The sequence below is a fragment of the Phyllobates terribilis genome, unplaced genomic scaffold (assembly GCF_046119375.1).
Source record: "Phyllobates terribilis strain yellow unplaced genomic scaffold, ASM4611937v1 Scaffold_5__5_contigs__length_657084704, whole genome shotgun sequence".
In the NCBI taxonomy this organism is placed as follows: domain Eukaryota; kingdom Metazoa; phylum Chordata; class Amphibia; order Anura; family Dendrobatidae; genus Phyllobates; species Phyllobates terribilis.
In genome coordinates this window covers 582,913,192-582,934,878 of record NW_027362765.1, presented here as the reverse complement: position 1 = coordinate 582,934,878, position 21,687 = coordinate 582,913,192, and the positions used below count along the sequence as shown (strand labels likewise).

Here is a 21,687-nt window from a genome sequence, read left to right as displayed (position 1 = left end):
TTGAGATCTTTGGTTCCAACCACCGTGTCTTTGTGCGATGCAGAAAAGGTGAACGGATGGACTCTACATGCCTTGTTCCCACCGTGAAGCATGAAGGAGGAAGTATGATGGTGTGGGGGTGCTTTGCTGGTGACACTGTTGGGGATTTATTTAAAATTGAAGGCATACTGAACCAGCATGGCTACCACAGCATCTTGCAGCGGCATGCTATTCCATCCGGTTTGCGTTTATTTGGACCATCATTTATTTTTCAACAGAACAATGACCCCAAGCACACCTCCAGGCTGTGTAAGGGCTATTTGACCAAGATGGAGAGTGATGGGGTGCTACGCCAGATGACCTGGCCTCCACAGTCACCAGACCTGAACCCAATCGAGATGGTTTGGGGTGAGCTGGACCGCAGATTGAAGGCAAAAGGGCAAACAAGTGCTAAGCATCTCTGAAAACTCCTTCAAGATTGTGGGAAGACCATTTCCGGTGACTACCTCTTGAAGCTCATCAAGAGAATGCCAAGAGTGTGCAAAGCAGTCATCAAAGCAAAAGGTGGCTCCTTTGAAGAACCTAGAATATAAGACATATTTTCAGTTGTTTCACACTTTTTTGTTAAGTATATAATTCCACATGTGTTAAATCATAGTTTTGATGCCTTCAGTGTGAATGTACAATTTTCATAGTCATGAAAATACAGAAAAATCTTTAAATGAGAAGGTGTGTCCAAACTTTTGGTCAATACTGTGCATATATATATATTAGTCGTGTTTAACTCAAACATGCAAAACATTTTTTTCACAAAACTACTGATTTTTTTTTCTCTACATGAATTAAAAAGAAATCTATGTCAGTTTGATATTGCCATAAGTGTATTGACCTAGAGAATAATATTTCCAGCAAATTTTTACTATTCAATGAATACAATAAAAGCAAAATTCTAAAAACAATTACAGAACCACATTTTTCTTCACCATTTTGAAATTTCCTCCCTTTTCCAGTACATTACATGGTAAAATGATATTCAAAACTAAAACTCATCCTGCAAAAAGCAATCCCTCATGCAGCTATGTCGATGGAAAAGTAAAAATACTTTGACTCTTGAAAGAACGGAAAAATGTTAAAGTAAAAATTAAAATTGGGCGCGGAGGCAAAAGGTAGAGAACAGGAGGAGCTGATCAAATTGATATACATTTTGTGTGAAAAGTTTCAGAAAAACTTGTAATTTATACATTGCTATCCCTGTTTACATACATTTGTGTTTCGATTTTCCATCACAAATAATATAACCAATAAGCATTGTATTGCAAGATTTGTTTTATCCTACAAATTAATATATTGTAAAAGTGGCAAATGGGTAAGATTTTCAGTGTAACAATTTCTCCTGAAAAAAAACAAATTTGATATTCAGATTATGTATATTTTGCTTTAAGGTGGTTTGTGTTTAATTGTAAAAAAGAAAAATATCAAAGGAGTTCAAAGTCACAAAATGCTATCCATCCCAGCCACATACAAGGTCTTACTCAAACCAAACTGTGAATGTATTCCCAAAATAATGTTCTCATACATTGCCACTACAGATGAGAACATTTATTCCAGTAGAATTGAATTCTGCTCTAATTTTTTTTTTAAATCTGCTTTGGCTAAAATGCAGATTGCTTTCTAATTTGTTTCCACACAAATTCAGCAAAATATAGGACAATTTGCCCCCATTTACTGAACCATTAATGGCCATCAAATGGTTAAAAATAAAAATAAATCTTTTTGTCCATCTGACTGCTCACCTCTCAGCCGACTCTGATCATCTGCATTTCCCTTCCGGTCCTCGTTGCATCTTTCTAGCACCACAAATAGCTCTGAAATCTCGGGCCTCTTCACACTTGGATGGGACTTTAGGTTCTAATGAGGCCTGGGACAGATCTGTGCATGCACGAGTAAGGTTGTGAGGCCTTGACATTTATAAAACTGATAATTAGACAGAAAATTGATTTGATTCAAAACAAATTTGATTCAAATTTTATTAATTTCGCAAGTCTCAGTGGATTTGAACAATTTACACTATGATTCACAATAATTAATAAAAATGCCCCCATTTGTTTGAGATAGTTTTCTGCAAAGTATGGTATGCATGATCCTAATTGACGAAGAGATATATATTTTTGGACCATTTTTTAATTAAAAAAATAACAGAAAAGTTAGTTAGTGTGAAGGTTCATCAAATGGGCTGTTGATTACTATTGGGTTACCATGAGAAAGCAAGTGCTTGCATGAAAAAATCTGAGAGCGCTGCTGGAAGATGCAAATTTATTCATTTTTTATTTATTTATTTTACTAATTTATATAGCACCAATATTTTCACAGCGCTTTAAAGACATTATTGGCACTTTCCCCTTTGGGGCTCACAATCTACATTCCCTATGAGTATGTCTTTGGAGTTAGGGAGGAACCCGAGAACCTGAAGGAAACCCCCACAAACACAGGGAGAACATACAAACTCCTTTCAGATGTTCTTCGTGGAATTCAAACCCAGGACCCAAGTGCTGCAAAGCTGCAATGCTAACCACTGAGCCACCTTCTATCTTGAGTACAAGTGCCACCATTCCTGACTATATTTGGCTTTATATATTGAATGTGGTTTCAAATATGGTATCCTATGACCTTTGTACCTAGATGGATATCTGTAAATAAATAATCAGAAGTCCCTCTATAATAATTTAATTCACAGAATTTTTTTTTTTTATTAAAATCATGAAGTTCCTGAACCACTTACAGACACCTTTTTTGAATATTAGGATTAACCAGTGCTTGCTGTTCTTTAATTACTATCATTGTCAAATAGTAACTGAAGCCAGGTATAGGTATTGTCTTGTAATTTATGCCACTAAAAATGGTGCGTTTGATAAGTTTTAATTCTTTTTGAGGACAATGTGCCCTTCCAGTTTGGTTACTTGACGGACAAATGCAACAATGCCGAAAGTCAAGAAGTAAATTCACAGAATTCCCAATTTTACAGAAATTTACTTTGGTTTCATGGACGAGTTAACATATTGAAATTGTGATATATTGTGAATTTTTTTCTGTAGACATGATACTTTCTTCTAAAAAGTGATATTTATAAATGTGTACTACTCACACAGAGAAATACAAATATAGCCTGGCTAGGCTGGTTGAAGCAAATGCTAAATATACATAAATATATTAGGAATGACTGCAGTCAGTACAATTTTTGCAGATCATAAAGATAAAATAAAATCCATTGTTTTGATGCATGCTGTAACATTGCTAAAAACTGTTAAAAAATAAATAACATCAGATTGGACAGGATTTTCAATTGCTCAATTTTACATTTAAAAGGTCTGCTATCTCTCATGCAGAATAGCCAATAAAATCAAAATCTATTAGCTGTAAAATACAGAACCCTTGTCTCTAAAGATAAGCCATATTTGACTACACGAAAGGGATTCACATGAGTAGTTACAAAAAATTGTTTACAGATCAACTAAAATACATTCATCTTTTCACAAACATTACTTATTATATTCATAAAATGTTATGTAGAGATGAGTAACTGTAATATAATGGAATTGAATGTTTGTAATTCTCTTCAATGCAGACTCATCAAAATGTCTGTCATTGGCTATAAAGGACCATCAAAGGGTTGAAAAAAACTACTTATCTTACCGCTCACCTGTCAGGCCCCTCTGCTCCTCAATGTCACTCATCCGGTCCTTGGCGCATCCTCTTATCCCCACCACTCATACTCAAAAACCAGAGACCTCCAGCTCTAATGAGGCCTGGGATGTTTCCCGCATATGAGTGTGAGAGATAACAGCGTACATCTTGACTAGTGTTGAGCCACCCCCGTAGTGTTCGAGTTCGGTTCGGTTCGTCGAACACTCGTATGTTCGCCGAACTGTTCGTCGAACTGTTCGTCGAACACCTTCGAACACCGTTAAAAACAATGGCAGGCAAACAAAAACACAAAGAAACACATAGAAAACACCTTCAAAGGTGTCCAAAAGCTGACAAACTGCTCAGAAGACACAGCTAACACATGGAAAAGTGACAAGTACATATAGTCATGCGAAAAGAAAAGAGATGAAGGAGTAAAAGGATGGAGAGACACAGATATAGGCATGTCATGTCCTTCTAAAACCAAAAAAGTGCGAAGCCGACACGACCAGTCCGTTCCTGCCTGAGCGACCTCCGTGTCGCCGGGTTTATGCCAGAGCTGCGGTGGACCTTGACGGCCATCACCCCTCTCCCAATACTGGTACCTGTCCGCTGGTGGGTCAAGCGAGCCCCCCTGCGGTGGAGGCAGGTCTAAGCTTTTTAATTTAAATTGTCTCTCTAATTTGAATGAATACACTTTAAATCCTTTTACAAGGATCTATTGGAGGGCAAGTATCATGCTAGCAGCCGCGTAATTCCAACTACAGTAGCGTCCGCTAAAGATCGAGCTCGGCGGTCAACCGCATGGCGTCCTACCGCCAGTCCCAGCCCCTATGCCATGGGGTGCCTCCCTGATGCTCTTCACTGTGTGTCCCGGGGGCCCGAACCATTTCCTTTGAAAAAATTAAGTGTCCAAACTACAGGTGGTGTAGCTTGCTTAACAGCCGGGATAATCCGCTGACTAGCAGACACTGCTACTAGGCACAAAGTATTTCCTGGGCTAGATGCAGTTTAAAATTTGTAATTAGATACTCTCGTTGGATGCTGAGAAAGCACACCATAGAGTCTCCTGGCACGCCATATATTATTCCGTTAAAAAGCTTGGGGTAGGGGTCTAAGGGACCCTTTTATAGGCAAAATCACGGCCCGGTATCGCAATACGTCACCTAGGCTGAAGATAAATGGAACATTTTCATCACCTTTCATAATCACCAATGGGACAAGGCAGGGATGTCCTCTGTCCCCTCTCTTATACATCATAGTGACGGAGCACCTGCTCTCATCAATTCGCCATAACCCCAATATTAGGTGGATTGAGGTGGGAGGCACCGAGTACAAGTGCTCTCTCTTTGCTGATGATGTCCTAGTATATATCACTCAATCACATATATCCATCCCTGCTGTTATAGTTGAAATAGATCACTTTGTTACATGGTCAAATTTTAAAATCAATGTAGCGAAGTCTGAGGCCCTCGATGTCTCCCTCCCCAAATCCATACAGGATTCCAACCAGTCCAACTTTCCCTTTGCCTGGCCCTCACAGGGTATCAAATACTTAGGAATTCCTATTCATAGAGACCTCTCCCGTCTATGTTATCTTAATTTTGGGCCCTTTATTGAAAAACTCCATACAGACCACGGTTGGCAAGTTAGAACTCTAAGATTCACTACGTGAACCAATGATGTTTTGTGGAAAAGCACATGTACACTGTGTTCCAAATTATTATGCCAAAGTGTTTAGGAGTGATAAGGGAAGAATTTTTTTGTTTGTCAGTTAAACTCATTGATGGTGATGTGTGTCAGGGCTCTTTATATCACTGTAAGCAATTGCAGACACCTGTGCTAATTAGTTTGGCAGGTGTGTCCAATGAAAGGCAAGACTACTTAAGAAGGCTGTCCCACATTATTAAGCAGCCTACATTTTCTGCCAAAATGGGTAAGAAAAATGATGTGTCGGCTGCTGAGAAGCAACAAATTGTGGAGTGTTTAGGTCAAGGCATGACTACAATCAACATTGCCAAGACACTTCATCCTGATCATCGCACAATCAAGAAGTATGTAGCTAATACACAGTACACACTTGTGCGTGCTGATAAGGGAAATTTGAGGACTCTTTCCTACAGGCAATTACGTCAGGTTAAAAGAGCAGCGGCAAAAAAGCCTTGACACGGCAGCAGACAAGTTTTTGAAGCTGCTGGTGCCTCCAACGTCCCCTGAACAACAAGATGCAGAGTCCTTCAGAGGATTTCAGCTGTGCGTAAGCCATCCTGTTGACCTCCTCTATCCACTGCACACATGCAGAAACGGCTCCAGTGGGCCAAACAATACATGAAGACAGACTTCAAAACTGTTTTGTTCACCGATGAGTGCCGTGCAACGCTCGATGGTCCAGATGGATGGAGTGGAGGATGGCTGGTTGATGGACACCCCACGCAAACACGGCTACGGCGCCTACAAGGAGGAGGTGGAGTAATGTTTTGGGCGGAATCATGGGGAGAGAGATTGTCGGCCCCTTTAGGATCCCTGAAGGGGTAAAGATGAACTCCATAATGTATGTGGAGTTTCTCAAGCAGCACTTCCTGCCATGGTTCAAGAAGAAGAACCGTGTATTCCGCAGCAAGATCATTTTCTTGCATGATAATGCAGCGTCTCATGCTGCACATGACACATCTGCATCTCTGGCTGATATGGGCATAAAAGGGGACAAACTTATGGTGTGACCCCCATGCTCCCCTTACCTCAAACACATTCAGAACCTCTGGAGCATCATCAAAAGGAGTGTCTATGATGACAGGAGGCAGTTCACATCTAAGCAACAGCTCTGGGAGGGTATTCTGTCCTCATGCAAAACAATTGAAGCAGAAACCATCCAAAACCTGAAAAATTCAATGGACGAGAGAGTTGAGAAGCTCCTTTCGAACAAGGGGTCCTATGTGCAAATGTAACATCACCTAGAATAAAGTTTTGAGTTGAAAACTGTTTGATTTCAGTTTCTAATAACCTGCTAATGCTTATAATTTCAAAAATGACCATTTTTTTGGTCTTTATTAAAATGAAAAGGTTGATCAAAGAGTGTGGGGGATAGAAGAGTGTGGCAACCCAGTAGTCAGGATTACTTCGAATTCTGACAATCTGAGGGTCATGTTGCAGGTAGTGCAGCAAGAAGGCACTCATGTGTCTTGCGCATCTATGAGCCCCAAAATTATTTTCCGGGCTAGATGCAGCTAAAAATTATTATTAATTTGAAAGCTGGTTGTGCTTAGTATAAATGGCCTAATAGAATCAGTATGCAAACTGCTACAAAGCCCAAATTATTTTCCAGCAAAGATACAGATAAACATGATTAGTAATTTTAAATCTGGTGGAGCTTTAGTATAGATGGTCTAATAGAATCAGTACTGCACACTGCTACAAGGGCCAAATTATTTTCCAGCCAAGATACAGATAAACATGATTAGAAATTTGAAATCTGGTCGAGCTTAGTATAGATGGCCTAATAGAATCAGTACTGCACATTGCTACAAGGCCCAAATTATTTTCCAGCCAAGATACAGATAAACATGATTAGTAATTTTAAAGCTTAAAACGGTTGGTGAGGTGATTTTAACAAATCTTCAAGCTTTTACTCTCCCCAGGATGACACAGGGGTAGAAAAGTCGTTTCGGATCCATGATTTGTTGATCTTTATGAACGTGAGGCTGTCTACATTATCAGTGGAGAGCCGCGTGAGCTTATCTGTCAGCACACCACCAGCAGCGCTGAACACACATTCAGACAGAACGCTGGCTGCGGGGCATGACAAGATCTCCAAGGCGTAAGTGGCTAGCTCCGGCCATTTATCCAGATTGGATGCCCAAAAAGAGCAAGGGTCCAGTGACACAGTCGTGGCTTCAATGTTTACTTGGAGATAGTCCTGTACCATCGTCTCTAGGTGTTGACTATGTGTCAGACTTCTTGTCTCCTGTGGCCTTGCAAAGGATGGGCTAAAAATGTGGTGAAATGATTCCGCAAAATTGATGTTACCAGCAGATACTGTGTTTCTGTTACGTTTTGAGAGCTGAACACTCTACGGTCACATGGTTGGCAAGTTGAAACTGTCAGATTCACTACGTGCACCACTAGTGTTTTGGGGAAAAGCACATGTAAGATTCTGCAACAGTCTCTGCTGATACTCCTGCATGCGTGCATTTCTTTCTAGGAGGAATAATTTCAGCAAATTTACTTTAGTACCGGGAATCTAACAGTGTGGCAACCCAGTAGTCAGGATTATTTCTAATTCTCACAATTCGAGGGTCATGTTGTAGGTAGTGCAGCAAGAAGGAACTCATGTGTCTTGCGCATCCAGGAGCGTCAAGTCTCTGTTGTGTTGGTGGCTAGGTAACAATCATGCTTCCTTCCTCTGCCCTCTCCCCCCAACCTCGCACAACAGAAATGTGATCAAGGTCTCCCTCATCTGATGAGCCTTCCATCAGTTCGTCCTCCACTTCTTCCTGGGCTCCTGCACCTTCCTCACTAGTTTGGCGCCCTGATAAAACCATCTCCCCACCCTCACATGCCTGCCGCCTTGGTGCTGCCGACCGTCTGGACCTTGCAGATGTTAGCCCTTCCGCATACAACTCCTCTTCCTCTACTTCCTCCACCTCCTCTTGTGCCACCACCTGACTCCGAATTCTGTTTAACATGTGCTCCAGCATGTAAATCACCGGAATAGTCATGCTGATAATGGCATCGTCAGTACTAAACATCTTCGTCGCCATTTCAAAACTGTGCAGATGGGTGCATAGGTCCCTGATCTGAGACCACTCCTCCAGCGTGATTTGCCCCACCTCTGGATCTCGTTGGCCCAGGCTATACGTCACAACGTATTGCACCAGGGCTTGTCGGTGCTGCCACAGTCGCTGCAACATGTGCAAAGTTGAATTCCACTGGGTAGGCACATCTCATTTTAGCCGGTGAAGTGGCAGGCCCAACGACTTCTGTAGAGATCTAAGTCACTGAGCTGCGGGACGCGAATGGCGGAAGTGAGCACACAGCGACCGTGCCCTCTGCAGAAGGCCATCTAGTCCGGGATAGTGGGCTAAAAATTGCTGGACAACCAGGTTCAACACGTGAGCCATACAAGGCACGTGTGTGACATTGACCCGGCGAAGGGCCGCACCCAGGTTTGCAGCATTGTCGCACACGGCCTTCCCTGGTTGCAGGTCCAGTGGAGACAACCATTCATGAAACTGGTTCTCCAGAGCTGACCACAACTCCTCAGCTGTGTGACTCACATTTCCCAGACAGTTCAAAGTAAAAACCGCCTGATGACGTTGAGCCCTGCTGCCAGCATAGTAAGGAATATTTTATATTGAATTTGCAACCTGATGGAGGTTAGTATAGATGGACTAATAGAACAAGTACCACACACTGCTAGAAGCCAAAATAGTTTTTCAGAGCTAGATGCAGAAAAAAATTATATTGAATTTGCAACCTGATGGAGGTTAGTATAGATGGACTAATAGAACAAGTCCCACACACTGCTACAAGCCGAAATATTTTTTCAGAGCTAGATGCAGAAAAAAATTAGATTGAATTTGCAACCTGGTGGCTGTTAGTATAGTTGGAATAATAGAACGAGTCCCTCACACTTCTAGAAGCCTAAATATTTTTTCAGAGCTAGATGTAGAAAAAAATTATATTGAATTCGCAACCTGCTGGAGGTTAGTATAGATGGACTATTAGAATAAGTCCCACACACTGCAAGAAGCCAAAATATTTTTTCAGAGCTAGATGCAGAAAAAAATTATATTGAATTTGCAACCTGATGGAGGTTAGTATAGATGGAATAATAGAACAAGTCCCACACATTGCTAGAAGCCGAAATATTTTTTCAGATCCAGATGCAGAAAAAAATTATATTGAATTTGCAACCTGATGGAGGTTAGTATAGATGGACTAATAGAACATGTCCCACACACTGCTAGAAGCTGAAATAATTTTTCAGCGCTAGATGCAGAAAAAAATTATATTGAATTTGCAACCTGATGGAGGTTAGTATAGATGGACTAATAGAACAAGTCCCACACACTGCTAGAAGCCGAAATAGTTTTTCAGAGGTAGATGCAGAAAAAAATTATATTGAATTTGCAACCTGATGGATGTTAGTATAGATGGACTAATAGAATGTTGCTATGCCCAAAAGGTTTTACTTCACTAGGTGCAGTAAAAAAATTTGCATTCTATTCACAGGTGGTGTAGCTTGCAACACAGATAGGCTTCTCCACTGACTAACACACACTGCAAGAGGACAAAAAGGATTTGCTTTGCTAGATTTAGCCAAATGCTGTGAAAAAAACTTGCACAGCACTGGCACAGACCTGCCTTGCAAAAAGTGATAGGAACTGATGTAACCTAGCCCTGAAAAGACTGCAATTACAATTAGTCTTTACTCCCAACCTATCTATTTAAGAGCACAGACCTGCCTGATAAAAGTGATAGGAACTGATGTAACCTAGCCCTGAAAAGAACTGCAATTACAATTAGTCTTTACTCCCAACCTATCTATTTAAGAGCACAGACCTGCCTGATAAAAGTCGTAGGAAATGATGTAACCTAGTCCTTTAAAGGACTGCAATCACAACTATTCCCTACTCCCAAGCTATCTGTAGATTTGTGCGAAAATTGGCTTGAAATTAACAAAGTATAGTGCACACAGCAACAGCGGTGCCGTCTAACACGCAGCTGCAGCAGTGAGAAAATGGTGGCGACGGGGAAAATGGCTGGGTCTTATAGGGCAAAGACATGTGACATACACTGCCAATGACACATGCCCTTGCTTTTGTGAAAAAAAGCAGTTCGCTCCGTGTGTGCGCTGCTGATAGGCTGACAGATTGCACCTCCCCACTGTAAATGCGGGAAAGAGAAAAAAAATGGAGATCTTCATTATTCCTGCAGAGATCCATGCCCTGCCCCTCCCCCCGCCCCGCTGTACACTCAAACTGCGTATTAACATTAATTTTCAGCATTACTGAGAAAAAATCCAGTTATGATTTTGGTGCACGAACATAACCTCGAACAGCCGAATTTTTTTCAAATCGTTCGTGTTCGCCGAACGGCTCGAACACCGCCCAAAACAGCTCGAATTTGACATTGGCGAACAGTTCGAGTCGAACACCACTCATCTCTAATCTTGACATCATGCTGTCATGACCATATGCCTGCTTGTGCTGATCCATCTTGTGTTTATAATGCCCTGATGTCTGGACCAACTCAAGACCAAAATAAGGGGCGTTCAGTTAACTGAAAATAACTTAACTGTGAATTTAATTTCATGGGAAAATCTGTGAGAACGGGCAAATTTGAATTTTGCTTAATCCACTTGTCTCTAATGTTGTAATCTTTAATATTAATTCAGTTTTACCAATTTTAAGATGGTGAAGCAATTGAGACCAACTGTCTCTCATCAAATCAGCAAAAGTCACTTCTCCTTTAATTATTTTACTAGTGATGAAAAAAGAAACAATTCTCTTCATATATTTAATTAAAACACATTAAGGAGAGTCATTTGCATATTATGCAACATGCACATGCATGGTATGAAAAATTGCTAATTTTGTATCGAAAGTCACCGTCAGGCAGCCAGACCCGAAGTTCCAAGCATGCCTGTTAGTTCTACATCACTGCATAGTATAGAACATGATCTTTCTCCACTAATCAGCATAATCTCACTAATTATCATGAGATTTCACTGCTTATAGAATTGGAGGATAAAGTTTGGGGGTCAAAGTTGTACTTCATTAGAACAGATGTCACTGCCAATCTTTAGTGCCCCCTTCTGCATGTCTGTTACACTGCTCTCTGCTCCAATCAGATTCAGACCACGCTGTTTAAAGGAGTGAGCAGTGAAACAGTCATGCAGATTGGAGCACTGTGGAGTGACAACTGGACTTAAAAAGTAGTATTATGGCTGCCACATTGGCTCAGTGATTAGCACTGCTTCATTTCAGTTCTGGGTTCAAATCCCACCAAGGACAATATATGTGTAGAGTTTGCATATTCTCCCCGTGTTTGCGTGGGTTTCCTCCGGGTTCTCCAGTTTCCCCCCACCATACAAAGACATACTGATAGGGAATTTAGATTGAGCGTCCCAATGGGGACTGTGATAAAAATGTCTGTAAAGTGCTGTGGAATTAATGGCGCTACATAAGTGATAAAATAAATAATTAATCCTTCAATCTCCAAACTCTCTTAGCTATTCTCTTTTCTAAACATCCCAGGATCACAGTGTTTAAAACAAAGAACTGTACTATACAGAGGGATTGCTGAGAACCCGTGCGATTCTCAAGATCGTGGTGCACTTCCAAAGAAAAATGGTTATATATAAAAAAAAATTTAGGTAGATTTACGCTTTCAAAGCAGTCAGTATTAATCTAAAACAAGTAATACCAAATAAATAATTACATGACCTAACTATTATTAAAAGATGAAATTTAGTGATAGGTCTTCTTCTTTCTGTGTGCTATAAATAGTCAGTACAATTATGGTCATACCGAATTTACAGCTTGTTAAAGCTTTTTTGACCTATTATGTACTAATATATCATATGTTGAGGCCTCATTTTGGGTGCAAGCTCAGAAACCAAACCATCTTCATTCCTGACAGATTATGGCTGTGTTACACCCATCATCCGCCTCTAAGAGCAACAGGGGAGCTGAGCTCTGCCTGTTGCCATTAACCTTTTAACCACTACTGTCAATCTTTAACAGCAGCATATAAATTATGTGGTCTAGGGGGGTTTGCCCCTCCATGAGCCCATCAGCCTTCTTGTAACATGATTACAGATTTGCAATGAACTTCCAAGACACCCAGAGAACTGATGAAGGTCCCCATGGCTGCCATTTTAGTGTCTTTGTGTTAGGTGTCGGTCTATTGCTGGATTTGAAATGGGTCCAGAACCTTCTGTGGTCTCCCATTTCAGTCCAACCAGCGCTGATGCTGCTCAGCATTATTAGCAGTTCCAATGCCTAGCTGGTCCACGAGATGTACAGACTGTCTCCTAAGTATTTGTGCCTAGCAATGTTAAGCATAGGCTGCGGATGGAGACAGGGCTTTTGGAGTCTAAGTTCTGGATTCGCCGCACTGAGCATGCCCGTGACCTGGCGAATCATGATTGGTGGTTTTACGAATGCGTCATCCACCACTAGTTCCAGGTACCGCCGTTGCCTAATGGATCTGCCCGCATAATAATTAGGCAACGGCGGTACTTGGAACTACCGATGGATGCCGCATTCGCTGACTTCTGTAAGCTTGTAAGTTATGTTATCACGCCCACAGGGGCGTGAAAACATGCAAAATGGGCTGACTAGTCTGGGGACACTAACGCCCCCTCGACTAGTCAAAGCCCTCATTTACACATCATAAACAGATTTTAGAAATACGTTTTCTAAAGATCTGTTTATGTGTGTAATGTAATAAATGGACTGTTAGGCAGGGTGTTTATATATGCAGACCCAAATGCTAGTGGTTCTGGGGGCACACGGGACCTAACAGGTTCCCTTTAAGCTCTGCTGCCACTATTCCGTGATGTGACAAGTTTAAACGTTGGGGCAAGTTTAAAGGGTTTGACCATTACATTTTTTATTCATGACCTCAATTTAGGATAGGCCACTTTCACCCATCAGCAGTTACCGGATGCTGCTGGAACACAGCAACTGTCATACGGGGTGGATCTGTATTACTCTGCCGCAGCCACTATCGCTTTGATGAAGCTCCTATGTTCCGAAAATAAATAAAATAAATAAAAAAATAAAAAATAAAAAAAGTTTTTAATATAGACAGTGTAGGTACCGTCCCAATTTAGGGTCACCTTGTCGCTGGTGGGACGGCTTGTATACTTTTTTTGATCAAAAATAGTTCACTAAGTACCCTACAGTATATGTCATATGCAACTTCGCTTTACATTTATATATAATGATGGTAGGGTATGAGATATATTTTTTGTCTTTTGTAGGTTTTATGTTCTGAAAATGTCTGAGAACTTCTGGGTGATATCAACACCAGTAGCAGCTGATTGGCAGGGGTCCAGGGTGTCGCATCATCTATAGATCAGATATTGAAGGCCTTTCCTATGGATAGGCCATCAAAAAAATGGAGTGGCCAACCTCTTAGACTTACAGAGGAACTTTCATCATTTTTACATGTTTAAGTCGGCTTTTCATAGTGAAACTTAATGTCCTCAAAGTTGTGTTTTTTTCATGCAATAATCTCATCTCCTTGGACATATCACAGTTAAAGCCTGTTGCAACTATATCACCAGCATGTTTCATACCTCTGATCAAGTTATTTTCTTTTTTCAGTAACAGGGGAACACAGCTTGCCATCTGGCTTCAGTCACGCACTGACTTATTTCCTCTTTATATATCTGTCTGACCTCTGCTGCAAGACTTAACTAGTGGCAACTGTTAGTATTACAGCAATGACTATTAGTTGAATCATATAAATAAACTTACAGAAGAAACAGAAGTGAACATATTTACATTAGCAGTCACATTGGTAAAGGTTGGTAAGGCTTATTGCTCTTATAGGCATCCTTGCAATACAAGTGGATGTGTCAAGTCTTCCAGATGAGGAGTTGCTGCTTGTTGGTGGCATTCTTCGCTTGCTTATAAAGGGTAGTCCAGAGTAAGAGACCCCATTTAGATAAGTTTTTTTGCCTAAATAAAACACAAGGAAAGGGGTTGTCCAGTGTTATTGGGGATGGTTGCAAACAACTTTATTAATAATGGAATGCAACCGAGCCCAGGGTCCGCGATGCAGCCTAGAAGACTGCGGCTGAACACCTTCCGGGTAAGAAGGTAAAACAACCAACAAATATATAACTCCCTCCAGTGTTACTGCACACCGAGAAGGGAAAAGGGATTCGCACTATCTCCGTTAACTGCACAAGAGATGTGCGACAAATAACGTTGCCGTAGCCCTGTTAACTGCACAGAGGCTATGCAGCAGATGCTAAGAAGTGTGTGTGACTCACACTGGCGTATACGTGCTCCCAGCCGGTGTGCGACCGGACTGCGGAGTAATTCTCCCTGTGGCTAACAGGCGGTGCCAGGAATACGGAGTCCGCAGTCTGCTCGGGGTGTATGGCGACCCACTTGTTGGAGCCAGACTGTCAAACAGAACTACCTGCCTCCCTCCAGCTAAGACTGCCTATCCCCAGCTAAACCTGCCTGTCTGAAGCTAGAGCAGCAAGAGAGCACGTGGAGCTCAAACAGACAAGCGTCCACACATGAACACAACCTTAGCTCAATGATCAGAGCGCACCACCATGCTTGTGGGCGGCCTATTTAAACACTAAGCCCTACCCACTGTCGCATTATTGGTCGCACTACTGATGACGTCACCCGCGGCCAATCAGGCGGTGCCAGGTCACCGGATCAGCTGACACCATAGCACCAATCATGGTCTGCCATGTCACGGGCATGCTCAGTGCAGTGCATCCTGGAATTAGGCTGTAGAAGCCCTTGTTCCCTTCCGCAACCTATGCTTAACACTACAAGGAACAAGGACCCAAGAGACAGCCTGTAGATCTCGTGCACTGGCTAGGCGTTGGGACCGATGGTGATGCTAAGCAGCACCTGCCCCAGCTGGACCAGAATGGGAGACCACAGATGATTCAGACCCAATTTCAGGTCCAGCAACCGCCTGACATCTAACACCCAGATGGAAAATACCATTTGAAAAAATGGGTCCTCATAACCCTAACATCTTTTTTCACCACCTTCTTAAGTGTTAGAATTCCGAATTCTTGCGCACAATTAATTTTTCAATTCACTGCTAACACATGATTTCTCAATTCTTCTGGCTTTACATCTTTTCACTATAACTCTGTATGCCTTCCAGTTTTTGAAATTGACCACAGCTAAATTTATAGCAACATTATGGTGAAAAGTAAAAAATAGTATATTCAAACTAAAAGCCGTGTGAATAAAACTATGAGCTATGATATTTGAAATATTTACTCCTGAACACATTTCAACTCTTGAAGGATAACCGAGGGGGACTTAGTTTTGGGAAACTTGATTGAATCATGAGGCAATATTAATATTATGGTTTGAAAAATAGCATTGTAAAAGTCTTTGTTTTGTTGAAACTCTTGATTTTTCTGTTATGATATCTAATTCAGTTTCCATTTCCAAATTAAAATGGATTATGATAATCGCTGTTTTTTGACAGTTGATGTTAATTAAGTTTCAAGGTTGTAAATTATACAAATTTGAAAAAAAATATATAAAATCTTAAAGTATTCCATTGTAAAATGAGAAAAAAGGGTAAGACACATTACACAATGAAATCATGCTGAAACATTTATTCTTGGAAAATTATACTAAATAATGAAAAGTTATTTTAGAGTCCAGCAAAAACGTATGTATCAGTTGCAGAATATTGCACACTTTGAACAAATGAGGAAAATCTGAACTTGTTATCCTGGGACTTTCACATATATACTAGGACATTCACAAACTGTATCAATATCTCTAGTAAAATGTGATTTTAGGGCTCTTGGTGATTACACACCTCTCCCAGGTATCTTGGACTCTACTTCCTTCCGCTGGGTCCACTGCCTTCTGTTGCGCTCCACTTCGGGTTTTACAGGTTGCCTGGTGTAAATCAATCACATCATGTTCCTAAACCTATTTAAGTCCAATAAACATCCACCTGTGTCTTGGAGTCGATACTCTATACCTCTATGTTTGCTGTACTCCACCGTCTATGCATAACATGCTTTTACTTGCTTCCATCCCTGCTGGTTTCAACTTTATCTGTCCTGCTGCTCCTGAGATTCTAGAGTGTGCCAAGTCTTTTGCTTCCCATGTGCCTTTCTGCTTGCTATATGTGCAACTAGACCCAAGAATCCATTTTACCAAATGAGCCTTACAATGCACACAACATAGTCAAGTTCAGAAAGTACAATGGCAGCACAGTTAGGCCCCAATTCATCAAAACTGGCACAAACGATACCAGTCTTATGGTATGTTGGAGTAAGGGCCTCCTGATTCATTAAGAGTTGCACTGGAGTAAGATTTGTGGCACAAGGTGTGCCACAATTTGTAATGAATTACATGAGCTGTGACGTCACTCCTCCGTTCTACCCCAGCTCTGCCAGTTTTGGTGGAGCTGGTCGTAACTGGCATTAAAACACCAGACATTGCAATATTTTTGTGAAACTCAGAGTTGCGCAAAAGCTTTGAGACTTTTTAAGGTGGTTATTTACCCCACAATTCTAGCATAATTGATTTGATGAATCTGATTCATCAAATGATTACACCAGAATTCTGCCCTGAAAAGTCTCTAAATTTGGGGTGTTTTCCTGCCAGCTTTGCGGAGCTGACACAGGATGGGGATGGAATGGAGGCATGACTTCACAGTTCATCTAATTGATGACGAGCTGTAGCACTATTTATACCATAGTCCCTGGCAGGAGTAATTTTTGTGGGAGGCACACACCACTTGTCATACACTCCTGATTCATTAAGAGGTGTGGGCCTATTAATGAGTTATGAGCATCTGACTTCAAAATTCCCTGACTTCAACATTAAGACTGGTGTGAACATCGCAGGTATTGACAAATCAGGGCCTGTGTGCTGTGCTCCTTACTGTTCAGTTTAACAAAGATAATATCCTGTAGATGCATCCATAAAAATCTAACATAGACTTGTTGGACTTGACCATATTATGGGTCCATATGAACATTGTGGGATACAGAACTTTAATATATCATGCAAAGAACTATGAGCTCATTTCATTTGAAGGCATGCAGATTTTATTGTTTTACTAAATAGATTGGAAAGAGGTCATCTAGCAAATAGAATGCTACAAGTTCTTAAGATGTATATATATATATATATATATATATATATATATATATACATATATATAATGTGTACATATATATATATATGTATATATATATACACATATATATATATATATATATATACAGTGGGGAAAAAAAGTATTTAGTCAGCCATCAATTGTGCAAGTTCTCCCACTTAAAAAGATGAGAGGCCTGTAATGGACCTCATAGGTAGACCTCAACTATGAGAGACAAAATGAGAAAACAAATCATCAAAATCACATTGTCTGATTGGGAAAGAAATTTTTTTCACATTTTGGTGGAAAATAAGTATTTGGTCACCTACAAAAGTTCATCTCAATATTTTGTTATATATCCTTTGTTGGAAAGACAGAGATCAAACGTTTTCAGTAATTCTTCACAAGGTTGGCACACACTGTTGCTGGTATGTTGGCCCATTCCTTCATGCAGATCTCTTCAAGAGCAGTGATGCTTTGGGGCAGTCGCTGGGCAACATGGACTTTCAACTCCCTCCAAAGGTTTTCTATAGGGTTTAGATCTGGAGACTGGCTAGGCCACTCCCTGACCTTGAAATGCTTCTTACGAAGCCACTCCTTTGTTGCCCTGGTGGTGTGTTTGGGATCATAGTCATGCTGAAAGACCCAGCCACATTTCATCTTCAATGCCCTTGCTGATGGAAGGAGGTTTGCACTCAAAATCTCATGATACATTGCCCCATTCATTCTTTAATGTAAACGGATCAGTTGTCCTGGTCCCTTGGCAGAGAAACAGCCCCAAAGCATGATGTTGCCACCCCCATGCTTCACAATAGGTATGGTGTTCTTTGGATGCAACTCAGAATTCTTTCTCCTCCAAACACGACTTGTTTTTCAACCAAACAGTTCTATTTTCGTTTCATTTGACCATATGACATTCTCTCAATACTCTTCTGGATCATCCAAATGCTCTCTAGCAAACTTCAGACAGGCCCAGACATGTAATGGCTTAAGCAGGGGGACATGTCTGGCACTGCAGGATCTGAGTCCCTGGTGGCGCAATGTGTTACTGATGGTAGCCTGTGTAACCTTGGTCCCAGCTCTCTGCAGGTAATTCACTAGGTCCCCCTGTGTGGTTCTGGGATTTTTGCTCACTGTTCTTGAGATCATTTTGACCCCACGAGGTCATCAAGGGAGATTATCAGTGGTATGTCTTCCATTTCCTAATTTTTGCTCCCACAGTTGATTTCTTCACACCAAGCCGCTTGCCTATTGAAGATTCAGTCTTCCCAGCCTGGTGCAGGGCTACAATATTGTTTCTGGTGTCCTTCGACAGCTCTTTGGTCTTCACCATAGTGGAGTTTGAAGTGTGACTGTTTGAGGTTGCGGACAGGTGTTTTTTATGCTGATAACAGGTTCAAACAGGTGCCAGCACAACAGATAATGAGTGGAGGACAGAAGAGCCTCTTAAAGAACTTACAGGCTGTGAGAGCCAGAAATCTTGCTTGTTTGTAGGTGACCAAATACTTATTTTCCACCAAAATTTGAAAAAAAATTCTTTCCAAATCAGACAATGTGATTTTCAGGATTTGTTTTCTCATTTTATCTCTCATAGTTGAGGTCTACCTATGATGTCAATTACAGGCCTCTCTCATCCTTTTAAGTGGGAGAACTTGCACAATTGGTGGCTAACTAAATATTTTTTTCCCCAATATGTATAAATCAAATAATATGTCAAAGTGGCGGGATATTTATTTTGTATTGCAAATTGTGTTAATTACACGTTATACCATGTCAGTGCAAATACTGAAAAAAGTAACAGTAATTCACTTTTCTAATGTCTTATTGCCTAATCTACCATAGTAAGCTGCCATAGTGATTTTACTGAAATATGTGCTCAATTTTCCTGGAATATGTTATACGAAATGAGAACATTTCTGAAAATAAACAATTACTTTTTCAGTCTGTATTCATAGTATAAAAGTGATCAGCCACAAATTTCTCATTATTTTTTTCTACTCATCAGTTCTACTGGGATATGATAATTGGCCACCAACTTGAATTTATGTGTCTTTGACCTATAACCTAATCTTCTTTTCAACTGTCTGTAGAAACAAATGAAAGATATTGCAACTGAAGCAAGAAGTGCAACCATTTGAAATAATAAACTCTTTATTAAAAACGAAAAATTAATTAAATTATAATTTCTGTCTTTGTGAATGTTGCTGTTTTCATGTTAGATGATTAATTATAGCTAGGGATTATTAGCTAATGTTTAAATTTTTTAAAAATACTTGATGGTCTTATGCACATTATGTATATGGACTGGGTCACATTGTTTCATTGCTAATTAAGGTGACTAATTAAATGGAGAATTTATCTTTCTAGAGTAAATAATGTAAAGTTGGCACAACACATTCTAATTCTTTTTATTCACGGGTGATTAGGAATACATTCTTTTCCCTGGCAAGCTCTATTATGTCCTAGTATCTAGAGCTGGTGTCACCGCCGGCGCACCCGGGCAAGTGCTGGGGCTTTGAAGAAACTGGGGGCCCCACTCAACGTTGGGGACACCGGCACACTATGGTATCCATGAGATGGGGGGAGCCTGGTGCCAGCTTCCCCCTGCATCATACTTTAAACTGTTTGAAATACTCACCTCTCCCTGTTACCCCGCTGCTCCGGTCTCCTCAGCATCTTCTGACTTTCTGTGATGTCTCAGCACAGACGAAATGATGACATCATTACAACACTCCCTCTGTGCAGAGTAGTGCAGAGAGTCAGAAGATTCTGAGGATACTGGAGCAGTGGGGGAACAAGGAGAGGTGAGTATTTGATTATTTATTTTTTAGTTATGGAATATTATATAGGGACCTTTATTCTGTATGGAACATTATATGGGTCCATTATTCTGTATAGAGCATTATATCGGGTCCATTATTCTGTATAGAGCCTTATATGGGGTCAGTTTTTCTGTATAGTGCACTAAATGAGGCCCATTATTCTGTATGGAGCATTATATGGGGTCGATTATTCTGTATAGGAAAAAGAAATGTGGTCTTCCAGCGGATCTTCGATAAAATTAAGCTTTTATTAGGAACATGTAAAAGCAGCCATGTCACAAGGACAATACACGGGATACAAGGACACAAGACATGATAGTCCCAACGCATTTCAGCTAAGTATAGCCTTAATCATGGGATCCCATGATTAAGGCTATACTTAGCAGAAACATGTTGGGCCTATCATGTCTTGTGTCCTTGTATCCCGTGTATTGTCCTTGTGACATGGCTGCTTTTACATGTTCCTAATAAAAGCTTAGTTTTATCAAAGATCCGCTGGAAGACCACACTTCTTTTTCCTGTTCTAAAAGAGTGCCTGGAACCAGGGTTATTCCGCTGTCGGATCAACTCACACAGAGCCTCCAGCTGTTAACGATCGGGTGAGCTGATTTTTTTCTCCCCTTCTCCCTTTCCTTGTTTGTCAAAACATTATTCTGTATGGAACATTATATGGTGTACATTTACTGCTCAGCCTTGTCCACCGCATCTGCGGTTTCACTCTGCTCAGCCTTGTCCACCGCGTCTACAGTTTCGCTCTGCTCAGCCCTGTCCACCGCGTCTGCGGTTTCGCTCTGCTCAGCCTTGTTCACCGCGTCTGCGGTTTCGCTCTGCTCAGCCTTGTCTACCGCATCTGCGGTTTTGCTCTGCTCAGCCTTGTCTACCGCGTCTACGGTTCTGCTCTGCTCAGCCTTGTCTACCGCATCTGCGGTTTCGCTCTGCTCAGCCCTCTCTACCGCATCTGCGGTTTCGATCTGCTCAGCCTTGTCTACCGCACCTGCGGTTTCGCTTTACTTTGTTTGATTAACGCATCTGCGGCTCTGAACTCGTCTCCCAGTCTGTACTGGACCCTACCCAGCCTGCGCTCTAGCCTGCCTGTTCCTGTATTTCCCAGTGTGGGTCAACAGCCGTGTCCGGAGTCTGACCTGGAGTAGACCCTGGTCCCTCTGCTCGATTCCTCCCTGGTGCACTGGCGTCGTATGCCATCGTGCGACCTTGGTCGGATCGAGCAGATACTTAGTTACGCCCCTCCAGGCACTCTCCGGTTCATGGCACAGTGAAACCACTAAACACGCACACGCCAGTCAGTCCGGGCGTGTGCATTACACATTATATGGGATATTCTGTATAGAGCACT

The 21,687-nt window shown here is 41.2% G+C and overlaps 1 protein-coding gene across 2 annotated transcripts in view; it reads left to right on the top strand.

The window, feature by feature from the left end:
* NRG3 (neuregulin 3) overlaps positions 1 to 21,687 on the top strand; it is a 1,270,498-nt gene that overhangs the window by 544,357 nt on the left and 704,454 nt on the right. The window lies entirely within an intron of this gene.